Here is an 11820-nt window from a genome sequence, read left to right as displayed (position 1 = left end):
CCCTTCACAGCCACGGCCAGAAAGGTTGTAAAATGGGAGGGGGGGGGGCAAATGGACGAAAACAAATAGCAATAGAAATATCAGGCTCCGCCGACCTTTCACCTCGGTATCAGCCGACCCACTTAATGTCACTGCGCCCCCGATCCCCCCCCCCCCCATGGAAAGAGCATGGAAGGATGACGGATGGATCCCCGGGTTGAAAGGGACGTTCAACAGGTGTGGGGCAGTTTCGGGGTTCCTTATCGAAGGTGCAAAGAACAAAAGCTGGCATGAAAAACAGGAAGGGTGACATGGACATTGGAGTCCCAGTGGACGATCCTGAAATCTGGCCACGTGTGGCGGTGGCTGAAAAAGCTTAACACGATCCTTGGCTTTCTAAACAGAGGCATAAAGTCAAAACCACAGGAAGGTTTAGCTCCGCTTTGTACAGCCTTAGTAAGGGCCACACCTGGAATGCTGCATCCCGTGATGTGGTCACCACGTTACAAAAAAAGACGTGGAAACTTTGGGAAAAGTGCCAGCAAGAGCAATTAAGAAGATTAAGAGGCCCGGAGACCAAAACATACAAATAACGGAATCTAGAAAAAAGGAGGAGGAGGGGGGGGGACATGAGAGCACCATTCCAGTATTTGGGGGGCTGCCCCAAAGAAGAGCCAACTTATTTTCCAAAGCACCAGAAGGCACAACAGATGGAAATGTACCAAAGAGAGGAGTGAAGTGAAGGAGAAACTTCCTAACAGTAGGACAGTTAACCAGTGGAACTGCTTGGTACTAGAAATCGTGGATGCTCCGACACTGGAGGTTTTAAGACAAGACTGGACAGCCACTTGTTTGAAGTGGTCTAAGGTCTCCTGCTTGAACAGGGGGTTGGACTAGAAGATCTCTGAGGACCCTTCCAGTTCTAGTCTGATTATTATTAAGAGTAGGCTCTTTGGGGTGTCCCACCATAGGGGAAAGGACTCGGGGCCTAACTCCGGAGAAGAAAACTGCCAGGGGCATATACACAGTGACAAGGGCTCCTCGGAGGAAGGGGCCCACTGGATTGGAGAGGGGGGGTGACTTTGGACCAGTCTCTCTTCTCTCTCTCTCTCTCTGCCCAACCCACCTCATAGGGCCGTTGTGATGGGGAAAACAGGAGAAGGAAGGGCTGTTGGAGATTTGCGTTGACTTGAGTTGCTTTGAATGATTTCTAAAAATAATAATGGAATTATTCCATTCTAATAATGGAATTTGTACGGGCATACATAGTTACCAGTAAGTAGATAAGTAGGTGGGTGGGTGGTGGATGGATGGATGGATGAAGAGAGAGGGGCGGGGTAGATATGGATTCAGATGGATAATATAGATGATAGAGAGATAGATTCAGATGGTATTCAGTTCGGATGAACTGGTAGTGTGGGCTGCGGAAGGCTCTGCCCACCCTCCCCAATGTAATGTACGACCTTCAGAAGGAGGGCACGCTCACACTGGCAAACCAGTAGGGAAGGTAAGTTAATTCCCACCACTGCTGTAGATATATATTTAGATGATAATTACAGATTCATAGGTAATATAGATGATATATAGACAGATACATAGGATAAATGATATAGATAGGTGGGATATATATATATACATACATACATACATACATATATACATACATACACACACACACACACACACACACACACACAGCTGATAAGGGAGGAGAACCTTGTGGCTTAGCGGCTAACACAACTGCCTAATATGTAATACAGCACAGGTTCTAATCCCAGTAAGTGTATGGCTAGCTGATGAGAGCTAAATAGCTTGAAATAGATCTACACTAGTCTCCCTTTATTTATCAGCACAAATGCAACACACACACACACACACACACACACATATAAATATTTAAAGTCACAACCCCTGGTGTGCCCAAATATGGGAGGAAGATCACTACTTCCATTCTCTGTCCATCGGCTCGTCACAAGAGACCATCCAGACAGAAACCCAATATTTTTACTGTTCCCTTTTTGTTATTTATCAGCACAAATACAACACATATATTATAAATATATATCGATTCAGATATAGATAGATAATATAAATTATAGATAGATGATATAAATTCATAGATAGATATAGATGATAGATCTATTCATATACACATACATACATACATACATACAAGGAGGGAGGGAGGGAGGGAGGGAGGGGGGTTCCTACCGGTTTGGCAGAGTAGGTAGTAACTCGGCCTGTCACGTCCCCAAACTGGTTCTCTCGGCGCCACCATCTTGTTTTGCATAGCACGCATCAAATGTGTGCGTGCACAGCACACCCCTGAGGAAACCGGCAGTAGCAGCAGCCGGTATCCACCCCTGGTATTTTCCAGGGGTGGGATTCAAGATGTTTTAACACCGGTTCTGTGGGCCTGGTGTGCGTGGCTTGGTGGGCATAGCCAGGGAAGGATACTGCAAAATCTCCATTTCCTCCCGATCAGCTGGGACTCAGGAGGCAGGGAATAGATGGGGACTGGGGCAGCCAGAGGTGGCATTTATGGGTTCTCCGAACTACTCAAAATTTCCGCTACTGGTTCTCCAGAACTGGTCAGAACCTACTGAATGCCACCTCTGGTATATTCATAAGACAGATAGAGATGATAAATGATAGATAGATAGATGATATATAATAGATAGATAGATAGATAGATAGATAGATAGATAGATAGATAGATAGATAGATATAGATTCATAGATAAAAAGGTAAAGGTTCCCCTCACACATATGTACTAGTCGTTCCCGACTCTAGGGGACATTTCCGTTTCAAAGACTGAAGAAGACATCTCCATGGTCATGTGGCTGGCATGACTCAACGCCAAAGGAGGCACAGAACGCTATTACCTTCCCTTCCCACCAAAGGTGATTCCTATTTTTTTCTACTTGCATTTTTTACATGCTTTTGAACTGCTAGGTTGGCAGAAGCTGGGACAAATAACGGGAGCTCACTCCATTACACGGCGCTAGTGATTCGAATCGCCGATCTTTCTGACGACAAGCACAGCGTCTTAGCCACTGAGCCACCATGTCCCTAGATTCATAGATAGAGATAAACAGACAGATACCAGTAGATAGATAACACCCACACACATATGAATGTATATATGTATGTACATATATGCATACATACATACATGTACGCGCACACACACATGTAAAATAAAATAATATTTTGTCTCCAAGGCCAACTATCCAACAAGCCTCTTACCTTCATCTTCAACTCCTCCTTCCTGGACTTGATCAAAAAACCCCAGCAGATCATTTTCAAGCAAGATGTCTTTGCACCCTCAACCTGGAATAAGAGAATTCACAAATAAGGGCAGATTTCAAGCCAAAATTCCCACATTAAAAACATATCGGGATCAAAATTAACACAGGCATTAATGTACAGAGGTGGTTCACAACTTTGGGTTCTTTCGGATGGGGGGATTACAGCTCCCGGAGTCTCTGAAGCCTGGGAATTCTGGGAATTGGAGTTCAACCGTCAGAAATGGCCAGACCTGAGAAATACAGGTAATCTTCGATTTACAACAGCAACTGTGCTCCATGTTTCTGTTGTTAAGTGAAACATTTCTTCTGCTGGATGCCATTATTTGCCTTGCATTGTGAAATTAGTACTATGGTTGTTAAGTGAGTCGGGCTTCCTACTTATCCAAAGGTTGCAAAAAGAGGATCAGCTGACGTTGGGATGCTGCAATTGTGATCCTGTGAGTAAGCGTGATGCTGCAAGGGTCATTAAGTGTGAAAATATGGCCGGTCACTATGAAAAAAAATGGACGTTGTGTAAAAAACAGGAATTAAGTGCGGAAAGTGGTTAAATATGAAAGACGGTCAAGTGTGGAAAATAGTTAAGTGTAAAAAAATTAATGTGAAGTGTGGAAAAATTATGGTAAAGTGTGAAAAAAGGGTGAAACATTAGTGTTGAAAATAGTTAAGTGTGAAAAAGTGTAAAATGGTCATTAAGTGTGAAAACTGTCTCAGAGTGGAAAAAATGGTCCTTAAGTGTGAAAAATGGCCACTAAGTGTGAAAAATGGTACTTAAGTCTGAAAAGGGGGGCCTGGGGTCCTTGTTTCAAGGCCGCTGGGTCTTCGGACCGTCACTCAACGAACAGCCGTAAGTCGAGGACTACCTGTGGAATCTGACGGGCTGAAAGGTCACCATAAAACGAAACAAAATATCCCCCTTCTCCCTCCTGCCCCGCCCTGCCCGACCCTCATGCAAGGCCAAGGACAAGGCAGTAATCCGGAGCTCGACCTAACGGACTTCAGCCTGACCAGCCGCACCTCAACGGCGAAGCCTCGCTCGACTTACCGGCCGCCGGTGGCTCCGCCTTCCTGTCCCCGCCCCCTTGGCGCGGCTCCGCCCTCTGCCGGCGTGCTCCGTCGCCTAGCAGCGATCGGCCACGCCCACCCCTTCGTTCCCGGTCGGACGCCGACGACGCGAGGGACGCCGGGAATTGTAGTCCTGACGTCTTGTAAGACGGGCAGGCGCAAAGCAGCGTCCTGTTGTTCGGTGACGTCATCAGGCGGCTCCCAGACGGCCTGGAATCGTAGTCTTGGCGTCCTTTGAATGGAAGTGGGGAGGGGGGGGGGGAAAGAGCCTGCTCCGCCATCACGGCGACGCTCACGGCCGCCGCTTGGCATGCCGGGAGTCGTAGTCCTGGCGTCCTTTGAATGGAAGAGAGGGGAAAAAAGGAGCGCGCCAGCCCTGCGCTCCTAGCGGCGCACCGTCCATACGCCGACGTTAACGCGCGCCTCGCTGCCCGCTGGGAGTTGTAGTCCTGGCGTCTTTTGAATGCAAGGGGGGGAAACGGAGCGCCGCCCTAACCCCAAAGTCAATGTTCTCCGCGAGGCATGCGCGTCTTATGAGGAGAAAGCAGGGCCTTCCCATTCGTTTCCCTCCCTTCGGGAGTGTGAAGGCGCGCCGCGAAGCATTCCGGGAATTGTAGTCATGACGATCGTAGTTCTCGGCATCCTATATAAGGGGTGGGATAAAGAGCAGCCCGCCGCCTCTTACGCCGACGTCAACGCGCGTCGCGAGGCATGTCGGGAGTCGTAGTCCCGGCGTCCTTGGAGTGGCGGGGGGGCGGGGGAAGGAAAGCAGCGCACCGGCCGGCCAGAGACTGTCCTCCGGCGCGCCGCCTCCGCTCGCCCGGCGCCTCGCTCGCTGCAGAGCCCGCGGTGGGAAAGGAGGTCGGTGGGCCTCGTTTCGGGCCTGAGGGAGGGCTAGGCCGCAGACGCCGCCATTGTGGCTTGGGAGGGGGGGGGGTCCGTCTGCGCGGGAGGGGGCGGGATGGGAGGGGGAGGCCGGGCCTGGGTCTTTCCTGGGCGGGGGGCGAGGTAGGAGGATTGTGGGGCCCTCAAATTCCCCTCCTTAAAGGGGTGGCGGGGGTTGTCTAATATTGGCGGGGGGGGGCTGGCTGGATGATGAATAAGGTCTTATTTTGGGGAGGGGGCTTTCCGTTCTTTCTAGGGGGGGGGGCTTTGCAGGCAGAGGAAGGGGCTCTGTTCTGGGGGAGGGGCTGATATTGGGTGGGTCTGCTGGATGATGAAAGGGTGCCATGAATTGATTTGGGGAGGGGGGCGGGCGGAGGGGCTGCTGAAACGGGGGAGCTGCGTTTGCAGAAGGCGGGTTGGGGCGGGGTTGCATTTGGGGAAGGGGGGCTGAGGAGGGGGGGCTGTCTGGAAGATGAAGGGGTCCCATGAATTGTTTGGTGGGAGGGGGAGGACCTCTGGCTTGTCTTCTTTTGTGGGAGGGGGATGCTATTCTTTTTTGGAGGGGGTTGATATTGGATACGGGGCTCGCTGAAAGAGGAACGGGTTCCATAACCCATGTTTTGGGCCAGACCCCCCCCCCCCCTGGCCCCTTGAGGTTGCTATTAAGGGGGATTTGGGTTTGAAGAAGAGGGAGGTGGGGGTGCATTTGGGAATTGGTTGGGGGGGGCTGAGGACAAAGTGTATCTAGTGGGGCTGATATGGGGGGGGGCTTGCTAGAATATGAAAAGACCCCATAACTGATTTGGAAGGGGAGGTTTGCACTCTGCACCTGCTGGGATCTGCATTTAGGGGTAATTGGTTCAGTTTGGTATGTCTTAAGCCCTGATGACCGTTCCCTAGTTGGCTTGTGAGAGGTCTACCAGAAAATGAGCCCAGAAATCACCCAGGACCCCCCACCCTTCCACCCTGAGCTTCTTCTGTTAATTGAAATTCTGTGCTGTGGTCTTTGAACTTGGTGGGGGGGGGGGTGCAGACGTCTCATGACCCAACTAGATAGCATCATCAGGGTTCAAAGAGACTGGAGGTTGTGGAGAGGAAGAGGGGAAAAGGATGGTGGAATCCTTGGTGCTCTCTGAACTTCCTGGTTTTCTTGCAAACTTTTCTTGACCCAGCTATGTAATATCATCGGTGATTAAAGAGTGGAGGGAGGGGGAGGAGGCTTGTGAGAGTTTGATACTCTGCTTGAAGGCGTTTCTTGACCCCACTTGGGAACCTCTTCAGTGCTAGAGAGGACTGTTTATAAACAGAGGAAAAACCCTCTCTTTTGTATCAATGATAACGTTACCTAGTTGGGTCATGAAACGTCTGCAAGGAAACCATCACATTCAAAGAGCACCAAGGAGGCCATGGTCCTCATCTCCTTCCCCTTCTTACCTTCTCCTTCTTCTCTTGCTCCTCATTCTTCTCTTCCTCCTCTTCCTTCATCTCTTCCTTCTCACCTCCTCCTCCACCATATTTCTCTTCCTCCTCCTACTTTCTGTGCCTTCTCCTCCTCTTCCTCCTCCTCTTCCTCTTCCTTATCCCCTGCCTCCTCTTTCTTCTCCATCTTCTCCCCCTCCTCTTCCTCCCCACCCTCCTCCTGCTCAAACCGCTCTCCCTTCCAACCCTGAAGCCGTTCCCTAGTTGGGTCACAAAACGTCTACCTGAAAACCTCTCAAGTGCGAAGAGCCCCCAAGGATTCCACGTAGGCCATTAGCAGAGTATCAGTTTACACACACAAACACACCAACCGGGTTGAGAGAAAAGTTCCCACCGAGTTTTAAGTTTTCAGAAATATGCGAGGGATACCATTTCTAATCGCGCACAAGGGATTGGCGAAAGCCAAGCGCTTGTCAAAATCCAAGCTAGCAAGGAAAGCCGAACAACCTCTTGACAACAGAAGCTCAGCATGGTCGTTATCCCAGTGCTGAAATATTGCCGAATTTATTCCAGCACGTTCTATCTATCTATCTATCTATCTATCTATCTATCTATCTATCTATCTATCTATCTATCTATCTATCTACCTACCTACCTACCTACCTACCTACCTACCTACCTACCTACCTACCTACCTACCTACCTACCAAACGGCCGGAGTCCTTTGGGATTGGGCGGCCTATAAATTTATTAAATACTAAATACTATCTATCTATCAATCAATCTATCTATCTATATCTACCTACCTACCTACCAAACAGCCGGAGTCCTTCGGGATTGGGCGGCCTATAAATTTATTAAATACTAAATACTATCTATCTATCTATCTATCTATCTATCTATCTATCTATCTATCTATCTATCTATGCAATTATAATCTCTCATCTGTATCTATCCATCCACCTAGCTATCATTATCTGTCTAGCCGTATCTAATCTATTATCTTTCTAACTGTACATCTGTCCATCCATCCACTAACACATACGTGTGTGTGTGTGTGTGCGCATTTTCTGTCATCTGGGATTTTTAATCTGGGTTTGACGACTGTTATAAACACAATTTGCAGTTCTCTTCTTCTCCGGGGTAAAATGATGGGATGCCTTGGGATCCCACCTCAGGCACGACTCCTGCCTCAGTTTCCTGCATGGAAGGTGTTTGCTGCAGGAATCTGAATGATGCCTCGAGTTTTGGAGAACCTTCCCTCTCTCTCCTCTCCCCACCCCTCTTTCTCTACCCTCCCCTGTCTTCCTCCTGCTCTCTCCTTTCCCCCCCTCTCTCTCCTCTGTATATATAAGTTGAGACATTGGAAAAACTGCAGAGAAGAGCAATTAAGAGGATGAAAGGCCTGGAGTCCAAAACATAGCTGCAGAAACGTAGTATGCCCAAGCTATAGTAAAGAAGGAGTAGGGGGGGCATAATAGCATTCCAGAATTTGAGGGGCTGCCACATAGAAGATGGGGTCCACCTGTTCTCCAAAGGCAAGATGGGAAACAATGGTTGGAAGTAAGGAGAAACTTCCTAATAGTGATGAAAATTCACCGGTGGAACAGTTTCCCACCAGAGGTTTTGATGGTTCCATCAGGAGACACTTACAGAATCACAGAGTTGGAAGGGATCCTAGAGGTCTTCTAGTCCAACCCACGGTTCAAGCAGGAGACCCCCCTTGAGAATAATAGATTTGGAAGAGTCCCTGGAAATCATTTCCTGCTCGAGCAGGAGACCCTTACAGAATCAGAATGATAGAGTTGAAAGGGACGCCCGAGGTCATCTAGTCCAACCCCCTTGTGAAGCAGGAAACCGTTACACCCTTGCAGACAAATGGCTGTCCAATCTCTTTTTTAAAAAACTTCCAGCAATGGAAGCCCTTATAACTTCCGGTGGCAAGCAGTTCCACTGGTGAATCATCCTCCCTCTTAGGAAATTCCTCCTTAATTGCAGCTTGCTTCTCTTCTCGATTAGTTTCCATCCGTTGTTCCTTGTCCCGCCCGCAGGTGCTTTGGAGAATAAGTGGATCCCCCTCTTCAGGGCAGCCCCACAAATACCGGAAGGATTTTTTAAAAAAAATTTATTTTATTTTATCAATTTCATATATACATTCACAATTATATGATCTCATAACTGTTATTAATAATATGTATTTATAACAATTTTTCCCTACTGTTGACAATATACTTGAAGATTGTTTTTTTATCATCCCATAGATCTATCTTATCTTACAACGGTCCTACTTCTTCTTCTTCCCTCCCTCCCTCCCTCTTTCCTTCCCTCGTTTCTTCTCTCCTACTCCCCTTCCTTCCCTCCCTCCTTCCCCTTCCCTCCTTCTCTCCTTCCCTCCTTCCTTCCTTCCTTCCCTCCTTCCTTCCTTCCCTCCTTTCTTTTCTCCTTCTCTCCTTCCTTTCCCTCTTCCTTTCCTCCTTCCTTCCCCCTTCCTTCTCTCCTTCCTTCCCTCCTTTCTTTTCTCCTTCTCTCCTTCCTTTCCCCCTTCCTTTCCTCCTTCCTTCCCCCCTTCCTTCTCTCCTACATTCCCTCCTTCCTTCCCTCCTTTCTTCTCTTTCTCTCCTTCCTTCCCTCCTTCGTTCCCTCCTTTCTTCTCTCCTTCTCTCCTTCCTTCCCTCCTTCCTTCCCTCCTTCTCCCCTCTCTCCTTCCTTCCTTCCCTCCTTTCTTTTCTCCTTCTCTCCTTCCTTCCCCCTTCCTTTCCTCCTTCCTTCCCCCCTTCCTTCTCTCCTACATTCCCTCCTTCCTTCCCTCCTTTCTTCTCTCCTTCTCTCCTTCCTTCCCTCCTACCGGAAGGATTTTATCACGTCCTTCTTTTCTCCAGACTGGCCAAACCCAAATCCTGCGACCGTTCTTCGTATGTTTTAATCTCTGGTCCTTTAATCCAGTGGTCTCCAACCTTGGTAACTTTAAGACTTGTGGACTTCAACTCCCAGAGTTCCTCAGCCAGCTTTGAAGTCCACAAGTCTTAAAGTTACCAAGGTTGGAGACCATTGCTTTAAATCCTCTTAGTTGCTCTTCTCCACACTTTTCCCAAAGTCTCAACCTCTTGGCAACCGCAACTGGCTGCAGTAATCCAGGTGAGGCCTTAACTAAAGGTTTACAAAGCGGTACTACTCCTTCCCTTGACCTCAGTTGTACCCTTCTGTGAAATGGGCCCGCATGTGGCGTAGGGCTTTTTAAGATTCATCATCATTTGACCCCATAATCCCTTGCGGGATGGAGTCCAGGCAACCCGGATGGAGCTAGCAGAGTGTTTACTGGCCGGATGCCCTTCCTTTCGCCCATGCGGAATAATATTCCGCAGATTATGTTCTAAACGGGCCCAGAGAGAGAAATATCTCCCTAGGATTGAATTCATATTGTGAGGCGAGAGCGCCACCTCTAGGCCACCCCAACCACTTGAGTAGGTAAAGATTTATTCTTGCTGAATTTATCCTGGATTTGACCCGTTTTACGACCTGGCTGTCATCCCCCCCCCCGTTATTAAATGAATCACCCAGTGGTTAAGTTCGGCCCGTGTTTGTTAAGCGAATTGGGCTTTCCTTGGACTGTGCTTTATCGGAAGGTCACGAAAGGAGGATCACCTGACCCCCGTGACCCGCCACAACCATCGTAAATACAAGTCAGTCGCAATTTTGACCACAGGGACAGTGCAGCGGGCAACAGCCTGACCAAGGGCCCTAGGTTCCTTTTCCCACAGTCGCTAAATGGACAGTTGTAAATCGAGGACTTCCTGTACACTCCCCTCAGCTCTAGGTTTTTTTCACTTCGAATGGTCACTAAACGGATTGTCGTAAATCGAGGACAACCACCAGTGTATGCATGGGCCCTTGGATATCCTCTCTCACTCTTTCTTGATTTTAAAACCTTTCTTGGAGAATTGTGGCACAATAGTCCTGCTTTCCGGAACGTATTTGACTGACTGACTGAAAATTTATCTCCTTTCCTTCCCTCCCCACCCAGGAACTGGATCATTTCGGTCTGCCAGAGATGTTCTCCCTGAATTCATGTAGAAGAGGTAAGAGTTCGTTCGAGCCAGAAGCGTGTAAAAATCCTTAGAATAGAAGGGACCTCGGAGGTCTTCCAGTCCAACCCCCTGCTCAAGCTGGAGATCTTAGCAATAGCAATAGCAGTTAGACTTATATACCGCTTCATAGGGCTTTCAGCCCTCTCTAAGTGGTTTACAGAGTCAGCATATCGCCCCCAACAACAATCCGGGTCCTCATTTTACCTACCTCGGAAGGATGGAAGGCTGAGTCAACCCTGAGCCGGTGAGATTAGAACCACTGAACTGCTGAACTAGCAGTCAGCTGAAGTGGCCTGCAGTACTGCACTCTACCCACTGTGCCACCTGGGCTCTTGAATCTTACAGAATCATGGAATAATAACAGAGTTGGAAGGGACCTCAGTGGTCATCTAGTCCAACCCCCTGCTCAAGCAGGAGACCTATACCATTTCACACAAGTGCCTGTCCAATCTCTTCTTAAAAGCCTCCACTGATGGATTACTCAATGGCAAGTCGTTCTGGTGGCAAGTCGTTCCATTGGCTAATGGCAAGTTTTGGGAATTTTTGACGTCCCTGACGCCAATCCTAAACGGAAAGCGATTGGAATGCTTCAGGGTCAAGATTGAGATTTTCACATGCTGTTTAGTGGGTTGGATTGCAACTCCCATTGTTCCTAGTTAGCCTTCTCAGAATTGCAGACTGGCAGATCTGAAGCTCAACCCATCGATTTGTATTGCCTTAGGACAGAGGTCCCCAAACTTGACAACTTTAAGGCTTGTGGACTTCAACTCCCAGAATTCTCCAGTTGGCTGGAGAATTCTGGGAGTTGAAGTCCACAAGCCTTAAAGTTGTCAAGTTTGGGGACCTCTGCCTTAGAATGAGGTTTCCCAACGTTTAAGACTTCAACTCCCAGAATTCCCCAGCCAGACAATGACTGCCCGGTCCTTGATGATTTCGGACCTTGGGATTTTTCTTGCAGACGTCTCATGACCCTACTAGGGAATGTCATCAGTAATGCGAAGGAAGGAATATAGATAGATAGTGGGGTCCTTGGTGCTCTCTGAACTGGGTGGGTTTTCTTGCAGACGTCTCATGACCCA

The sequence above is a fragment of the Thamnophis elegans genome, chromosome Z (genome assembly GCF_009769535.1).
Source record: "Thamnophis elegans isolate rThaEle1 chromosome Z, rThaEle1.pri, whole genome shotgun sequence".
Taxonomy (NCBI): Eukaryota; Metazoa; Chordata; class Lepidosauria; order Squamata; family Colubridae; genus Thamnophis; species Thamnophis elegans.
This window is presented reverse-complemented; position numbering follows the sequence as displayed.